This window comes from Bubalus bubalis, chromosome X (genome assembly GCF_019923935.1).
Source record: "Bubalus bubalis isolate 160015118507 breed Murrah chromosome X, NDDB_SH_1, whole genome shotgun sequence".
Taxonomy (NCBI): Eukaryota; Metazoa; Chordata; class Mammalia; order Artiodactyla; family Bovidae; genus Bubalus; species Bubalus bubalis.
The window spans coordinates 127,222,603-127,241,718 of record NC_059181.1 but is presented as its reverse complement, the minus strand read 5'-3'; the positions used below and the strand labels follow the sequence as shown (position 1 = coordinate 127,241,718).

The 19,116-nt window shown below is 44.4% G+C and overlaps 1 protein-coding gene and 1 non-coding gene across 2 annotated transcripts in view; both read right to left on the bottom strand.

Annotated features, from left to right (window-relative positions):
- SLC25A43 (solute carrier family 25 member 43) overlaps positions 1–19,116 on the bottom strand; it is a 41,009-nt gene that overhangs the window by 4,838 nt on the left and 17,055 nt on the right. The window lies entirely within an intron of this gene.
- On the bottom strand, positions 7,348–7,420 carry TRNAE-UUC. Its single transcript has one exon. It is a non-coding gene; the product is annotated as a tRNA-Glu (tRNA).

The following is a 19,116-nucleotide window of genomic DNA, read 5'->3' as shown; positions in this document are numbered from 1 at the left end:
ACCTAGCACAGACAGAGTATGAGAAAAGGAATGTGAAATGAACAAGCTGAGTCTCCAGCCTAGAGTTACAGGAGCCAAAAATGGTCAGGGGTCTTTGGCGAATGTCTTTAAAGTGTTCATCTTAGCACTGTTCTGACATGGCCTCTTTTCCTTCCTATCCCATTGAGAAAGAACTGCTGTCAAAGAGATATTAAGCTTCCTTTCCCTTAGAAAGAATCAGCCTAATTGCAAGGTTTGAAGCACCTCTTGCTACTGGAAGATTGAAATATTAAAAAGAGGAGATTGTGCTCATGCAGGAAATTAACTGTCTTATTCTGTTATGAGATAATATTATTGATTTATCTTCTGCTGGTTTCCAGTAAAATAGCAAAAAGCCCCCAGTCATGAGTCAAGGTAATAATTTTGCAACCTGGGATCCCCTACCACCACTAAAACAAAAAACACTAACCAAGTTACATGAATTATATAACAGGTTCAGTTATAGTCAATTTGTGATGAATCAGGATCTATGGTCAATCTTGGGACCCTAGCAATCTTTCAGATGTCTTTCCTTCACTCCACCTTCAGTGTTCACATGGACCATTGTAGCAGCATCCTTAGTAGTCTCTTTGGGACAGAAAAAGTTTGAGACTTCTTGCCTTCTGTCTCTATAGAGCAGCCAGAGTGATTAAAAAAATCAAATCTTTTTACTCACCTGCTTAAAATATTTTAATGACTTTATTAAAGCCACTGAGAATAAATATAAAATTTTCACTGCTGTCTGTAAGCTGTAGTGGCAATATTGTAGTAAATATTTAACAACTGGTTCTGTGGGTGGAGGAAGCCCTGAGTTGTAGCATTTCTTTATTTCAATATTGTAAATACTCCTACCATGGCAGATTGCAGGCTACCAACTGTGAGGTCAACCAGCACCCAAATTTGCTGCAATTTAATAATCAGCTCTCTTGAGCTGGTAGGAACTGGCTGAACACATGACGCGAAGGCTCAGGCCCTGCGTGACCTGCGCCAGGACATATTTTCAGTTTCATCTTGCGCCACTACACTTCAATTGCACTGGCCTTCTTCCTGTTCTCTTCTGGCCCCCTCTCTCCTTTGAGCCAGAGGATCATGTAACCAACTACCTACTTGACATCTCTCCACTTAAAAGTCTAATAAACACCACAAACTGTATATGTATTTTGACCTCTTTGCTCAGGCCCCAAATTGGAGTTACCCTTAAGTCCTCTTCACCCCTTGTGTATACCACTCAAAACTCATCAGATACTGTCATTGCTTTGCTTCGAAACCTTCACCAATCCCCAATTTTCCAAAGGAAAACTTCCAGAAGGAGTGTTTTCCAAAGAAAACTTAATAGAATTCAAAACTCTCTACAATTTGGCCCCCACCTATCTTCCCAGCATCATTTCCCAATATCACCCCATGATGGGCTAGTTTCATGTGTCAACTTGGCTAGGCCATGGTCAGTACCCAGATATTTGGTTAAATACTAGTTGGGATGTTACTGTAAAGGTATTTTGTAGATGTGATTAACATTTAAGTCACTAGACTTTGTTAATTTGATAAATTAGGAGTTTGGGATTAATATATACACACTACTGTATATAAAATAAACAACAAAGACCTACTGCATAGCACAGAGAACTATACTCAATATTTTGTAATAACCTATAATAAAAAAGAATCTGAAAAAGAATATAAATATATATATATAACTGAATCACTTTGCTGTACACCTGAAACTAACACAACATTTAAATCAACTATAGTTCAATTTTTAAAAAGTCACTAGGCTTTTGAGTAAAGCAAATTACCCTTCATAATGTGGGTTGGTCTCATCTAATTAGTTGAAGGCCTTTAGAGGGAAAAAAACCAACTGAGGTGCCCCGAGAAATGGAATTCTGCCTGCAGTCCACTGTTGGACTTGAACTGAAACATCTCCAGTCTTTTCTTTTCCTGTTTTGTGCTCCCTGAGGTACTGGTTAGACCTCTGCCATGGGCCAGGCTACCTGGTATAAGTTATCTGGATGCAATCTCTGGGCTGGCAGTCAGCAAGCTCATGGGAGCAGACACTAGGCAGTCCTCACTGTCCCAGCTCTTCAGGGTCTAATACCCTTCATTGCACATACCAGGCACTCGTCAAATGTAAAACAAAATTCCCCTCAATATCAGGGTTGCTAGTAGCTTTCCCCAGTACAACTGTTTACCTGTGACCGGGCTCAAATAAGCCACATGTATGGCCAGGAAATAAAATAATGGCCAATATTTACAGAGTTATAGGTGTCATGCATTACACTGAGCATTTGACATGGACTAGCTCATTGAATCCTCACAGAAGCCTCATGAACTAGGCAGTATTATCTTACTAGCCCAGTTTTATGGATGGCAAAATAGAGCCCGAGAAAAGAGAAATTTTCAAAATCACAGACTGCTTGAAAAAAGCATCAACTTGAATCTGGGTCAGATTGAAGCTCTATCCCACTAAACTACACTATTTCCAGTTAGATTACTACCTCAGCCCTCTGCAAACCTGTTACCACATATCAGCCTCGAATGTGGGTGTCACAGCACACACTGAATGAATTCTTTATGCTAGGACTGGAGCTCATGGTGCTGGTGTTGAGTCGCTCCGTCGTGTCTGGCTCTTTGTGACCCCCGTGGACTGCAGTGTGCCAGGCTTCCCTGTCCTTCACTATCTCCTGGAGTTTGCTCAAAGTAATGAGTTTGCTCATGGTGTGGTATGAATAAATGCCTCTACAAGGGTCATACTAAACAGATACCCAGAAAATGGATAGCCAACAAGGTCCTATTGTATAGTATATGGAACTCTACTCAATATTATGTGGCAGCCTTGATGGGAGAGGAGTCTGGGGGAGAATGGATACATGTACATGTAGGGCTGAGTCCCTTTGCTGTGCACCTGAAACTATCACAATATCATTAATCAGCTGTACTCCAATACAAAATAAAAACTTTATTTAATTAAAAAAAAACACAAATAGACACCCAGATTGCAAAGGCAAAATCATATTGCTGGTTGCCCCCTGGACTGACTGTCTGTGTCCCCAAAGTTCATATGTTGGATCCCTAATCCCTACTGTGATGGTATCTGGAGGTGGCAGGTGATTAGGTTATGAGGGTGGAGCCCTCATCAATGGGATTAGTGCTCTTATAAGGAGACACACAAGAGAAATAATGTCTCTCACTCCACTATGGGAGAAGACAGCAAGAAAGTGGCTATTTGCAAACCAGGGAGTGGCTTCTCACCAGATACCAAACCTGCTGGCACCTTGATCTTGGACTTCCCAGTCTCTAGAACCGTGAGGCGTAAGTGCTTGTCAAGTCACCTAATCTATAGTATTTCTGCTGTAGCAGCTCGGATTAAGATATCCCCAAAGAAAGAAAGAATGGTATGGCTATATAGCCATGCTTCTCAACCTTTAGCTACATATTAGACTAAACATGGAAGCTTTTCAAAACCATCAATGATTGGAATCATCCCTGGAGACTGTGATTTAACTGACTTGGGGTGAGGTCTGGACATCAGCAGTTTTGGCAAGCTCCCCACATGAGTCTGATAGGCAGACAGGTTGAGTTTCACTGGCGTGGGCCCTTCATAGCACACAGCAGCTAAGGCTAAGACCTGAGCCCACCCCCCAGCTGCTGACAGTGAGAGCGCCTGGGCAGTGAGAGCACATGGGCACTGAGGCCAGACTGCTTAGATTGAGACCTCAGTTTGCCACTCACTAACCCTGGGACTTTGAGCAAATGCCTTGACCTACCCAAGCCTCAATTTCCTCATCTGTAAAATGGGATGATAATAATAATGCATATTTTATAGGATTGTTGTCAAGATTAAATGAAATACATGTGAAGTGCTTAGAACAGCATTTGACAAATAGTAACCACCATTATCATTACTATAGAGTATTTCAGCTTGGAGAAGAGGGAATTCCCTGGCAGTCCAGTGGTTAGGACTCTGTGCTTTCACTGCCAAGAGCTCAGGTTCGGTCCCTGGCTGGGGAACTAAGATACCACAAGTTGTGCAGCATGGCCAAAACAGAAAACCCCCCAAACCTAAAAAACTCCCCCAAATACCCAAACAACAGCAACAACAACAACAAAAAAAACCCAAACCTCCCAAAGCTTGGAGAAGAAACAAGTATACTGAAGACTAAACCAACCCAGGAGCCTAGAATGCTAGACTGCCATTTGCCCAAACTGTATCTTACTAGTAAAGAGACACAAAGCATATCAGGTTACTAACCACAAGGCCCTGAACTTAAATCCTCTCTCTATACAAACCCAGGTGACTATCCTGTGGTGTCAAGTTCAGATCTGCCAGAATGGATGCAGTGTTCTACAACAGACGTCACCTGAGAAAGCTGAGTCCTAGATCTGGCTCTGCCACCATTTGCCTCACCTTGACCAAGTCCTTGAATTCCTTGAACCTTCCTTTCCTCACACGTCAGGTTAAGGAGGCTGAAACTAAATGACCTTGAAGGCTCTTTCTTGCTCCTCTAATCCACACTGCTGGTCCTAATCCACACTCCTTCCTGCCCCTAGGACTTCAAATCTGTGCTTCCCTTTGCCTAGCTAAGTCTTTCTTACCGATGAGACTAAACATTACTTCTGCAGGGAAGTCTTCCCAGATCTCCAGCCTAAGTCAGGAGCCCAGTAAACACTTTTGGTCACCCCGTACTTCTCTTTCATGGCATGTGATACAGTTTGTAATGATCTAGTGGATAGTGCTTCCCTGGTGGCTCAAACGGTGAAGAATCTGCCTGCAATGTGGGAGACCTGGGTCTGATCCCTGAGTTGGGAAGATCCCTTGGAGAAGGAAATGGCAACCCATTCCAGTATTCTTGCCTGGAGAATCCAACAGACAGAGGAGCCTGGAGAGCTACAGTTCATGGGGTTGCAAAGAGTTAAATATGACTGAACAACTAACATTTTCACTTTCAGTGTATAATTATTTCATGTGTCTCCACCCCCCATACCTCACAGACTAAATACCATGAGGGCAGTGACTATGTCTACCTTGTTTATGGTTTTGTTCCCAAAGGCTACCAATATGCTCAGCACCCAGAACGTGCTTAATACATATTGAAGGAAAGAAGGATTGGATTTGCAGTCAATGGAAATGATAGGTAAGCACTTCAAAGCAATGTGCTTGATTGTTTCTGTGATAAACTCCCCAGAGGTCTTCTACCAGAGGCAACATTTTAGGTTTTTTATTCTTTCCATGAGTACTGAAATAATTAAAGAATACTTGTGAAGATGTAAACTCATATCCCCTTGATTAGAGCAATCCTAATTCTAGGAATCTATCCTACAGATACATTTGCCCATGTGGGAAATGATGTATGTTACAAGGATTTTTGTTGCACCATTGTTGATAAGAGCAGCAAACTGGAAATAATCTGAATGTCTATCAAAGAGATAGTATGTCATACTATGGAACACTATGTCACCATTTAAAAGTATGTGGCAGTTAAATCTGGACTGATAAGGTGCCATCTCCAAGATACATTTTAGGTGGAAAAGAAAACAGTGTAGAAGAGATATATGCATGCTGCTGATTTTCTAAAAACAAAAAGAATATAAATATGCATGTTTATGTATATCTTTGGATAGACCATCTGTGGAATGACTAGGTAAAAAACTGGAAACAATAGGGTTTTCTCTACAGAGAACTGGAGGGGCCGAGGGACAAAGGTTGGGGAAGACTAACTTTTTAATGGACAGTATTTGTACCTCTTGGATTTTGTTTCAAATGCGTATGTTTCCTAGGCAAAAGGTAGAATGTTAATTGTAAAAGAGCATTAATCAAGACAATAAGAAGACAAACCACAGGCTAGGAGAAAATACCGGCAAAAGTCATATCTGATAAGCGACCATAGAGAGAACTCTTAAAACTCAACAATAAGAAACAACCAAATTACCACTACACATCAACTAGAATGGCCACAATCCAGAACACCAAGGGCAACAGATACTGGTGAGGATGTGGGACAACAGGAACTCTCATTCATTACTGGTGGGCATGGACAATGGTACAGTCACTCTGGAAGACAGTTTGGTGGTTTCTTACAAAACTAAATATACTCATACCATAGGAGCCAGCGATTGTGCTGATTAGATATTGGTATTCACCTAAAGGAGGTTAAAAATTTATGCCCTCACAGAAACCTGCACATAGTTGTTTAAAGCAGCTTTATTCTTCACTTCCAAAGCTTAGAAGCAACAAGATGTCCTTCAGTGTGTGAATGGATAAATGAACCAGTATCAGACAATGAAATATTATTAAACTGAGAAAGGTATGAGTTATCAAGCCACGAAAAGAGAGGATACTTAAGATGTCATTATACATTAGCATAAATCCATGGAATGGACAACACCGAGAGTGAACCCTAAGGTAAACTTTGGACTTTGGGGGATTATGTTGTGTCACGGTAGGTTCATCAGTTGTAACAAGTGTACCACTCTGGTGGGGGATGTTGATACTGGGGGAGGATGTGCATGTGTGGAAGCCGAGGGTCTATAGAAAATCTCTGTATCTTCCTCTCCATTTTGCTGTAAACCTAAAACTGCTCTAAAAAACCCAAAGTCTTCATTTAAAAAGAGTATTTAAAAGGAGAGACAAAAGAAAGAATACACAAAAAAAGAAGAAAAGGGTCTGCTAGTTGGAGCCAACAGGAGCTCATAACCTCTTACTTGTTATTTGGAAACAACTTCTAACTTCTGCAGTAATATAGGGCACAACCTGAAGACCACACCATCCAGTTTCCAAGCCGTCTGAGAATGTATATTCGTGGAAGGCAGTTGGCAAATCCCGAGGAGTCAGACAAGTCAAAAGAAAAAAAAAAACCAATGGTATTAAAGTAAAAGGGCCTTTATGTCTTGTGAGCCACACGGCTCAAGTTTCTCTTGGCAGAGCTAGGTCCCCTCAAATTGTCCTCATACAGCTGAGAAACACCCTGGCTCCTTGGGGGCGGGGGATGTCCATGCAAGCGGGGATAGGCAGCTGCTCCCGGCTTGGCAGGCCTACAAGCCATCCCCCATAATGACCCACTCGGAAAGCCTGCAGTGACATGGGGGCAGCGAGGAAATGGACAGCAAGCTAGTATTTTGCTTGGGAAGAGAATAGTTTCCACATATCAGCTGGGGGTGGAGGTGGGGAAATCAAAAGTGCAGCTGGACCAGACTCGAGAAAGCAATTGAGATGCAGGCACGGGAGCAGCTGAGGGAGGCCGTGCAGTGTGTGCAGGGCACAGCCAACTTTTAGTGTTACCTTCTAAAATTTTGTTTTGATCTTTTGGCCACACCCCACAGCTTGTGGAATCTTAATTTCCTGACCAGGGATTGAACCTGGGCCCTTGGCAGTGAAAGCACCAAGTCCTAACCACTGGACCATCAGGGGTGTCCCTAGTGTCATCTTGACAGGGAATAAGACTGCGTAGGAAGCTTGCAGGAAAGGATTTGGCACATGCCAGTTTTCAGCAGGCTGGGAATACACAGACATATGCAGTAGCTGCACCCAGTGGCCTCTGGGTAAACACCTGTTAAATTAACCCAACAAATGAATGATCCACTCCACTACCATCCCTTCTCACCATTATCTATAGAGATGGAAGATCTTTTGAGGTCTTGCAATGCTAGCTCGTTTGTGTGTTTATAGTGATCATAGAAAACACATAAACACACCTGGCCTGGCTTTTGTAGCTCTAATCAGGCCTTCGATGCCTGAGTAGATTCTGAAGAGATGCTTCAAGAATAAAAATAGTACCTTAGCTTTATTGAGTATTTATCATGTGTCTGGCTCTGTGTCTGCATTAACCCCATTCAGTCTTCTCCAAAGGAATATGAACCAGGCACTTCTCCCCTTGTTTTACAGAGGAGGAAAGATGAGGTTCAGAGAGGCAACGTGGTTTACCCAAGTTCACACACAGAGTAAGGGGCAGGGCTGGCATCTAAAGCCCACACTCTGGACCACAGAGCTAGTCTGCCAATGAAAGCTTTAAGATAAACACAGCTATCAAAAGCAAATGAGCAGGGGAACTTCCCTGGTGGCTCAGTGGTAAAGAATCCATCTGCCAATGCAGGTGGAGAAGGCAATGGCACCCCACTCCAGTACTCTTGCCTGGAAAATCCATGGACGGAGGAGCCTGGTAGGCTGCAGTCCATGGGGTCGCTAAGAGTCGGACACAACTGAAGCGACTTAGCAGCAGCAGCAGCAGCCAATGCAGGAGACACAGGTTTGATCCAAGAGGATCCCACATGCCGCAGGGCAACTAAGCCTGTCGTCCTCCAACTATTGAGTCTGTGCTCTAGAGCCTGCGAGCTGCAACTAAAGAAAAAAAGCCCATGCAACAATGAAGACCCAGCACAGCCAAAAACAAGTAAATAAATTATTAAAAAACAAACAACCACCTCCCCTAACAAATGAATAGGGACTTCCCTGGTGTTCCAATGGTTAAAACTCCAAGCTCCCAATACAGGAGGCATGGTTTCAATCCCTGGTCGGGGAACTAAGATCCCATATGCCACATGGCATGGCCAAAAACAAACAAACAAACAAAAAAGAGACAAACAAATCTCCAAAACAAATGAATAACATCTATGTGAGGGAAAGGAGGTAAAAACTGGTGCTGCATTTCTAAAGCTGGCTTGATGCCAGCAGAGGGATTCACAAACCCCAGTGTGCATCTCCTCCTGACAGCAGGGCCTACAGATGAGTGCTCACAGCTGTGGGCCTTTCCCAGGACTCCCCTCCCTTCCCCTCTCTCTCTTCACCCCAACCCAGGAGGCAGAGGGAAGGGGAGCTCCCATTTTAGCTGCTGTTATTGTCCAGCTGGACCTCAAAGAAGTCTGCTTAGCAGAGGTTGGCCATTTTGATTCCCAGACTTTATCTCTTGGAAAGAATGAGACAGTGCAAGTCAGGAGGAAAGGGCAGAGTGATTTTACAATGAATGGAATTAGGAAGGCTCCTCCCTGCGGCCCCGGGCCCACCCCCCACCCCTCTGCCCCGCCCCGTGCCTGCCCTCTAGGGAATAGTCTTGTTTCCTTGATCAACAAGTGCCATCCCTAAAGTATTTAGGACACTCTACACCTTGGGAACAAACAAAGGGGAGACTTCTCTCCTTATACCTTAATGATGATACTCAAACAAAGCCACCTGGCTTGAGGGATGTCCAGACCTCTACCTGGATCCAAAAAATGTCCTTTTCTTCCCTCCTCAGAATGCCAAGGCAATGCTACTGACCAAGGCAGAAGCTGCCAGTTCCCAAAGGGCCCAGCCACCAAAGCAAACTGATGGCAAGGAGTTAAAGATGCAGTGACCTCAAGGCAACGCTCCCATCCTCCCATGACCCTGAGAGCTGAGAACCCAGCAGTGTTTGTATTTCTGGACCAGTGGGCGAGTTGGCTGTGCTGGGGAAACAGAACTCTAGTCCTCCTGAGACTAGATGCCATGTCAACCAAGAAATGCTGAACTAGGCAGAACACCTGAAATGCATGTAGCGCTTCCTGGCAGGTGTGCTGAGAATAATCTACACTTTCTCATGCTGGGGCTTTGCACCTGCTCTGTCATGGGCTCGGCGAGCTGCTGGGGCTTTCTTCCCAGTCTGTCCAAGCGGCATGGCCAGTCTGAGGCGGCCAAAGGTCCACGGCTACTGAATGTTCTCTGCTCCTCATTTCAATCTGCAGGCTTCAAGCTTTCCGTTGTCAGGCTGCCAGTGACCAAAGAAAGCCAGGGCGCCCAACAGCCTGGTTTTCTAAAGATTTTTTTTTTCCCCCTTCCAACTGAGTTAACCAATCCTTGGCCAAAGCCACTCTCGTGCCCATTTCTGAGCTTGTGTGCTACTGTTTTTTTTTTTTTTTTTTTCAACTGAGGCCCAGCGTTCCCACATCTCAAGATTAGGTTTCATTCTCTGTCATCCTGAACTGGAAAAAAACCCCTAACTGATTACCTAGCATCTAGGAACAAGCTCGGGAGAAGGCAATGGCAACCCACTCCAGTGTTCTTGCCTGGAGAATCCCAGGGATGGTGGAGCCTAGTGGGCTGCCATCTATGGGGTTGCACAGAGTTGGATACAACTGAAGCGACTTAGCAGCAGCAGCAGGAACAAGCCCCTGGAGCCCTGGTGGATAAAGCATGGGCCTGAAGGAAAGACCTGATTTCCTAGCCCCCAAGCCACTTGGTAGCTAAGTGAATGCTGGGCAGGTAACTTACCCTCTCTGTGCCTCATGCCTCATTTCTTCACCTAGAAACTAGGGATACTAACTATACTTACTTAATAGGGTGGATGAATAGGATGGAATGGGATGATACACGGCCTGGTTCACATTACATGATGAATAAATGGTAGTTATTATCACATTATTGTCATTTCTTATTTCCAGGGGAAGACTTCCCTGTGGTTACCTCCTCCAGACATATCCCCATCCTTATGCCAGATCTAGATCTGTTCCTTCATATCACGTTTACTGAAATCAACATGCAAGTGCAAACACTATGATGCTGATTCATCAAGCACAAAGTGTTGGGAGGCTGTTGTGAAGAGGGGGTGTCCATCAAGACTGTTTTTCTCTGTCCTTTTAGCGTATTTACTTATCTTGAAATGGTAACAGGTGTTGGAGCTGAGATACACAGAACAGGAGAGCTAAGGCCGGGGGTAGGAGATAGTGCGTTATCAGAGCAAGGATTGCAGGCAGTTTGAGGCAGGGGACAAAGCCGAGGTTTCCCTAGGTCAGCAGGCAGGAAAAGGCAGGCTGTTCTTACCTTCAGCACAGGGCAGGGATGAGCACACAGGCTTGGGGCTCATCCAGTGGCAGCTAAGGTTCAATTCTGTACTCACAAGGCAGTGGGAAGTCAGAAGCCAGCCCTGAACTTTATTCATTTTAAAACAAGTATCAAGTGCCTGCAATATGAGGTTATGTGCTGTGGGGACAAACATGTAAGACACACGTCCCAAAGGCAAGGAGCTCAGTCTGGAAGGAATCATGAACACAGAAGATTATGACACAAGGAAGCATGTGACATGGGCCTGCAAGCTATATAGAGGGAGCTATGGGCGTTCAGAGCCAGGAACCTCTTTCCTCTTGAGAAGATGAGAGAAGGTTTCCGGAGGGAAGGGTGGAGGCGTGCAGCAATGGTGGAGAGATGGTAGGAGGTAGGGCACGTGGAGAAACGCTATGGAAACTAAACTAGCTGGACCAGAGTGTACACACAGGCTAAGTGTATCATTTAAAAGGGGTTGAAAAGTGAAAATGAAAGTGTTAGTTGCTCGGTTGTGTCTGATTCTTTGCGACCTCATGGATGGTAGCCCATCAGGCTCCTCTGTCCATGGGATTCTCCAGGCAAGAACACCAGAGTGGGTTGCCATTTTCTTCTCCAGGGGATCTTCCCCACCCAGCAATTGAACCCAGGTCTCCTGCATCCCCTAGTGGCTCAGACGGTAAAGCATCTACCTACAATGCTGGAGACCTGGGTACGATTCCTGGGTCAGGAAGATCCTCTGGAGAAGGAAATGGCAATCCACTCCAGCACTCTTGCCTGGAAAATCCCATGGACAGAGGAGCCTGATAGACTACAGTCCATGGGGTTGCAAAGAGTTGGACACGACTGAGAGACTTCACTCCTGCATTGGCAGGCAGATTCTTTACCATCTGAGCCACCAGGGAAGCCCTAAGAATGCTGGAGTGGGGAGCCATTTCCTTCTCCAGGAGATCTTGCCAGCCCAGGGATTGAACCTGGGTATCCCCTATCACAGGCAGATTTTTTTTTTTTTTTTTTTTACTATCTGAGCCACCAGGGAAGCACCTAAAAGGAGCTGTTCAACCACAAAGCTTTTGGAACAAAATATGCCCTTGGGGGTGGGGGTAGTGACAGTGAAGACAGCATCTATAGTTATTGACAGAGCACACTTTAAGTAACTTGGATTCTCCTACCCCCAAATGCCCTCTGAAGTGGTTTGGAACGCCCTCATTTGTGGTTTTACAGAGGCAAAACACAAGATGGATGTCTTGATCCATCACAATAGGACCACTGTTTGAGGGGTAGGAAAAGTGAACTCATTTATCAAATGAAATCAACAGATAGGTGCTGTTGTAAGTCAAAAGCGTGCTTCCCAGGTGACTCAGCAGTAAAGAATCTGCCTGCCACTGCAGGAGATGCAGATTTGATCCCTGGGTTGGGAATATCACCTGGAGTAGGAAATGGCAACCCACTCTAGTATTCTTGCCTGGAAAATCCCAAGGACAGAAGAACCTGGTGGGCTACAGCCCATAGGGTCACAAAAGAGTTGGACATGAATTAGCTAAACAACAACTTGCTAAGAGCCAGCCACCACGAGGTACATCTCAGGTGAGATGGAGGTGGATGCTTCAGGCAGAGGTGACAGGAATGTGAAATACACTTATTCTTCAGGGGGATGGAGGAGAGGGGCTAAGGAGATAATTTTGATTGAACTGGAGGCTGGAACAGGCAGAGGTTTAAAAATCCTGTTTTGTTTAGCTCAGGCAAAATCTGACAACTTGTATTTGCCAACGTTGAAAGATTGGGGGATCTCACAGGAAAATCTGGATTTTAGGCTCCCTTGAAAAATGGGCCCACATTTCTAAATGGCATCTACTGTTTGGAGAAGGGGAACTCACTGCAGCCTCCCCTGGCCACTTTGTTCCACGCTGCAATTCGTATTTAGATGCTGATCACATTTTGTAAGCACAGTGCAGTTAGCTCTCCAGAATGCTTCTGAAAGCCAGGATGGCTCAGAGTGCATTTGCAAGCTTATTCTTTAGGAGGTGAGTGTTAGTTATATTATCCGGGTTTCCCTACTTTCTCTTTTTTCCACTACTTCCAAGTTCCTGCCAGCATCTGATTGTGCAATTCCTGATAGAGGGGACCTCAGTGCAACAAGGGTGGCAAAGTTGGTAAGGGCAGCCTGCTGGGCCAAGGGGCTCAGCCTTTATTCTCTCAGGGCAATAAAGGACACGACACAGGCAGATCTTAAGAAAATTCATCTGGCAGAAGCCCATAGGCTGGGCTGGAGGAGGCAGAAATGAATATTGACCCTGGTGATGCAAGTTACTCAGTTACTGAGTGTGTGGACTTGGGTGGGCTATGGAACCTCTTAGTGCCTCACTTTTCTCCTCTGTAAAATGGGCTTGATAAGAACAGTACCAATCTGGCAGGTCTGTTGCCAGGATTAAAATGAAATAATAAGCATACAGCATGTAGCACAGTGCCTGGTTGGTACATCAGTGCCCAATGCTTATGATAATTTTTAGAATGAATCCTGAGATCAATTGGAAGATTACTGCAGTAGCCGACGTATGAGCTGATAAGGTCCTAGAGGAGGGAAGAGACAGTGACAAAGACCAACATGGGAGTGTTAGGAATGACGACCCAACTGGGTTCAAGGCTGACTGGGGGAGGGGGAAGAGAGACAACTTCTGGGTCTGTAGCCTGGGTAAGTGGGGAATGACCGCACTGAAATGGAGAACCCTGGGAAGACAGTTTCAGGGGAGGGAGAAGTCAGTTTGATACATACTTCGAGGTGACCCTGGAGAGGTGGAGGCCAAACAGCAGTGTCCAGCAAGCGATGAGAAGTGCGAGAGTGGGGCTGGGGAAATATGGCTCAGGGCTGAGGATGTGGGTTATGAACATGAGGAACCCAGAGAGGGGAGAGGCACCCTGGAGGGAATGGATGAAGCTCTGTGCCCAGTTCAGCATCTCAGTTTGAACAGCTGGGGATTCTCTTGACCCAGAGACTGTGCATATTCTGCTCAGTCAGCTGTGCCACTTGGATACCACCTTTGTCCTTCATCTTATGTGCTTTTAGTTCAAATGCTGACCGGGCCTAATCCTGCTTGCCTTGTGAGCCCTGATGAGGTCAAAGTCCCCTGTGTAGAAAGCGACAGGCTAACACTTGGTTTTATGTTTGATGAAATGGAGACACCTGATACGGACTGCAGGGAGAGGGGGAGGTCAGGCAGAATTGTGGGGGACCCAGCTTTTGGCTGGCGCCTTCCTCCTGATCCTCTCAGAAGGCCCACCTTGTTCCAAAGCTCCACCTTCTCAGCTGCTCCCTCGATTTTCCCGGCAGCTTCTCTCTCTCTTTTTTTCCACATGAACTGTTCAGAGAACCATTTGCTCAGGACTCCCTGGTCCTCATGGAGGCAAATCAATCTCCATCTACTTGTTCTCTCAATATACTAAGTGCTGCCAGCCTCTTCAGTCCCAAGCTCTGGGTTAGGTGTGGGAGAGACAAAGGTGGCAAGGGTGGGTGTACCTGGAAGAGCTTGAGTTGAAATGTGCTGAAGTGTGGCCAAGGGCATTTCAGGCACGGTGGTCTTGGGGGCCACGAGGGCACACGAGGTGTGGGGCACCTCATCGTATGTGTGCACAGGGCTGACTCACCCCCTTCCCACCAGCAGCCATCCCATCAGAACATGCACATGCATAATTTTATTTACCTCTCCAGTCTCTAGCATGCCAGCCAGGAGCCAGGGTAAGAGAAAGAAAAAGGAATAAAATGAGTGTAAGCACAGTGAAGGAAGGGCTCAGCTGGTTAAGCAAGACTTCTGATTACTGTCATTAGTGCTCAAAAGAGTTCCAACCCGAAGTGGCATTAAATGGACAGATTGTGTGTGTATGTGTGTGTCTGGATAAAGCATATATATTAGAAGAACGAGACCTTCAGACAAAGTGGCCAGTCAGTGTTGGGGTGAGGAAATTTCCTGTCCAGCTGGTTATCTAATGGACACCTGATGTTGATTTGCTTCCTGATGGACAGTGTAAGGAGGAAACCCAATGGAATGGAAATGTTACCATTAAGTGTGCTCAGGTCAGAGGAGCCTGGCTGCCCTGCAAAGCTCTCTCCTTATACATTCAGCTGGCAAACCTTGCCTGCTCCCCAGGAGGATGTGGAGGGAGACTTAGAACGCTCTCTTTTCTTGAAGAAGTTGGATTGAGTACTTTGCAGGAACAAACAACCTCAATAGAATTTAGGGCTAGCCTGTTGTTTCTAGGTTCCTTATCCTCCAAACTTAAGATGTATTTTGAGCTGGGATCAAGAGGCTGTAAACTGGACAGTGATCACCAGCTGCAAGGCTTCCGGACCCTCACGTAGTGCTCAGATACGCTCTGTTACTGCAGCGACATCTAATGGCCAGAGAAAGCAATGCATATTTGCATTTAAAAGCAGCCTGTGGTTCTGCCTTGGGAGGTTAATTTTTTTTTAAAGTAGATTGTCATATATGGAATTTAGAAAGATGGTAATGATAACCCTATACACGAGACAGCAAAAGAGACACAGATATAAAGAACAGAATGGATTGTGTGGGAGAATGCGAGGGTGGGATGATTTGAGAGAATAGCATTGAAACATATATATTACCATATATGAAATAGATTGCCAGTCCAGGTTCAATGCATCAGACAGGGCACTCAGGGCCGGTGCACTGGGAGGACCCTGAGGGATGGGATTGGGGGGGAGGTGGGAGGGGGGTTCAGGATGGGGGACACATGTACACCCATGGCTGATTCATGTCAATGTATGCAGAAACCACTACAATATTGTAAAGTAATTAGCTTCCAGTTAAAATAAATAGATTAATTAAAAAAATAATGTAGGTTGGACAGGGTACTATTGTTTATTGTTGTTGTTAGTTAGTCGCTAAGTCGTGTCAGACTCTTACAATCCCATGGACTGTAGCCCACCAGGCTCCCCTGTCCATGGGATTTCCCAGGCAAGAATACTAGAGTGGGTTATCATTTCCTTCTACAGGGGATCTTCCAGATCCAGGAATTGAATCCGTGTCTCCTGCACTGCAGGCAGTCGGGGAAGCCCCATTATTGTTTATTAACTCCTGTAAAATAACATTTTGACTGCCACCCTAAGAATTCACTTCCTGAATCTTTGGATGACATTTATGTTGTTGTCATTCATAACTGGATGTTAATCAAATTTTTTGAAAACCAAGCAATTGCCTCTTTGAATTTTTTTCTTACAACCATCATGACTTTGCACTATTTTAAAGCTTCTTGTTGGAGCTCTGTGTATGTATGCATTATGGAGAAGGTTTCTATCAAAGGGAAAAGATGATCAAATTTTCCTCCAAATACCCACTTCTCGGCTTCCCTGGTGGCTCATGGTAAAGAATCCACCTGACAATACAGGACATGATGGTTCAATCCCTGGGTTGGGAAGATCCCCTGGAGAAGGAAATGGCAAACCACTTCTTGCCTGGAAAATCCCATGGACAGAGGAGCCTGGCGGGCTACAGTACATGGGGTCGCAAAGAGTCAGACATGACTTAGGGACTAAATGACAACAACCCACTTCCACTCTACAGTAAATTGTTGTGGTAAATATATATTCTAGAGTAGAATGGTGGTGGTGGCTGGATTTCCCCATAAGAGGTCACTGTTCTAGCTCTTGCGTGAAGAAAGGAATGCTGAAAGTTTACAGAGAAGATTGAAACCTCTATTCCCATATTTAGATGCCAGTGAATTTCATCTGAAACCCTTTGCGATACTGTGATTTATAATAAATATATACTTGATCTTCGTCCCCATTTCTGGCACAGAGCTCCTATAATATTAACTTGACATTTCCTAAGTGATGAGAGCAATAAAGGTGCCTTGGTATTCATAACAAACCCTTTTCAGTCACACCTGAGTTTATGTTAATACAGTGACTTTTGGAAAGTGTCAAAATGGATGGAGTCTGGTTGCCAGTAATCCAGTGAATAAACTAGTTTCCTGAGTTCTGTGAGCCACTCTAGCAAGTTAATCGGATTCAAGGCTGTGTGAACCTCTAATTTATACTTCAGAAGCTCGGGTGACAACCTAGACTTGAGATCGGCATCTGAAGTGGGGGGCAGTCTTGTGGGACTGAGCCCTTAACCCAAGGAATCTGATGCTGTCTCTGAGAGTGTCTGAATTGAGTGGAATTGTAAGACTCCCATGTGCCATTGGAGGCTTGCTTGGTATGCGGGAAAAAAACCCACACACTGGAGTTGGTCCTAGAATCTAACCCCTTTTCACTGACTACCCCAAACCCTGGGCTTCCCAGGTGGTACTAGTGGTAAAGAATCTGCATGCCCATGCAGGAGACATGAGAGATGTAGGTTCAATCCTGGGGTCAGGAAGATCTCCTGGAGAAGGGAATGGCATCCCACTCTAGTATTCTTGCCTGGATAATTCCATGGACAGAGGAGCCTGGAGGGCTACAGTCCATGGAGTCTCAAAGAATCAGACACGACTGAGTGACTGAGCACACACATTCTAACCTCTAGGTCCTGGTTTGGGGAAGGCTTGCTCTAGGGAGGAAGTGAGGTCATGAAACCTTGAACTCTGCATAAGGAACACTAAATTGTAAGAGGTTCCAGAAAGTGCTGGGTAGATGCCTCTGGCTTTACTATTTCAAAAAGTGGTCCTCAAAGCATGGAAGCCAGTGATATAAGCAGCCTTAGTCTCATCCATCTTTTGATGGCCAACCAGCGAGAGCCCATTTTCACTCCTGACAGGAAAAGAAATTCTGAGGGCCAGGATATTAAAAAATGAATAAAAAGCTTGTAGTATATCATACTTCTTTCCCACTCAACTTCACTCTGGATTTTTTAAAGAAGCTATCTTTTTTAGAAAGACCATACTTTGGCCACCTGATGTGAAGAACGGACTCATTGGAAAAGACCCCGATGCTGGGAAAGATTGAGGCAGGAGAAGGGAACAGAGGATGAGATGTTGGATGGCATCACCGACTCAAGGACATGAGTGTGAGTGAACTCCGAGAGTTGGTGATGGACAGGGAGGCCTGGCGTGCTGCTGTTCATGGGGCTGCAAAGAGTCAGACACGACTGAGAGACTGAACTGACTGAATAATTATCATATGAAGAAATCAACTTTTCTAAGAATTGACCATATGAAGTTGCCCTTTGGGAATGTCAAAAAAAGGCTGTTGGCAGTGTCATATGGTTCAGTGTAAAAAAAGAAGACTGAAACTAAAGGGGAGATATACTGTATTCCTCAATAAAGACAGAATATTTTACGTAAATCATTCCAAGTATATAAGTTTAACATAAGTCCAGTCATAATCACAAGGTAGTTCTAAAGTTCATCAGAAACAACAAATGACTGAGAATAATCAAGGGAAGATTGAAGAGTGTTGAGCGGGTAGATGCCTTGCCAGACATTAAAGGCTCTTATAAAGCTTTAGGAATTGAAATAGTGTGGCGCCGGCACGAGGACAGGCTGACAAATCTACAGTTCAGGATACACAGCCCTGAGACAGACCCTGAGACAGACATATATACATCTAGGATGGGCTGAAAGTCACAGAACAAAGTAGTGGGGAAAAGAGATGATTTCAAAAGTGGTGCTTAAACAATTGGTAAATTATTTTTGTTTTTAAAGTCAGGTGATTACCTGACATCACACCACAGGTAAATTCTAAATACATTAAAGTGATAAGTGTAACAATTACAATAAAATATTTAAAGAAATATATCAGTGAATAGTCATATGATTGTGGGATGGGGTAGGTCTTTTACACAGAAGAGCAAAGTTTAAAACCCCAGAATAGTAACATGTATATATAATTGCATAAAAATTGTAAAATATGTACAATAACAGCATAAATGGCATTAGAAGCCAAATGTCAAATGGATGCAGTAAATGACAAAGGGTTAATACCTTTAACATATAAAGACTTCTTACCAATTAGTGGGAAAAAAAGCTAAATAGTCTAGAAAAATAGGCAATGGGTACAGATGGAAAATTTACAAAGAAATACTAATGACAAATTGATATATGAAAAACATGATGCTATTTGCTTGTAATCAGTGAAATTCAAATTAAAGCAACATGACAACATTTTTCAGCTATTAGGTTCAAAAGGATTCAGAAAGTGAAACCACCCTACTCACTGATGTTGCAGGTGTCAACTAACAGCCTTTCTGGGGTGCAAACTTCATTAAGACCTTAGACTTATTTTTATTCTGTGGCCTGTATTTCTAGGAATACAGCTAAACAGTGTCATTATAGATGTGAAAAAAATACAAGGGCTTTCACTGCAGTATTATTGTACTGAAGAATTAGAAACAGCCTAAACA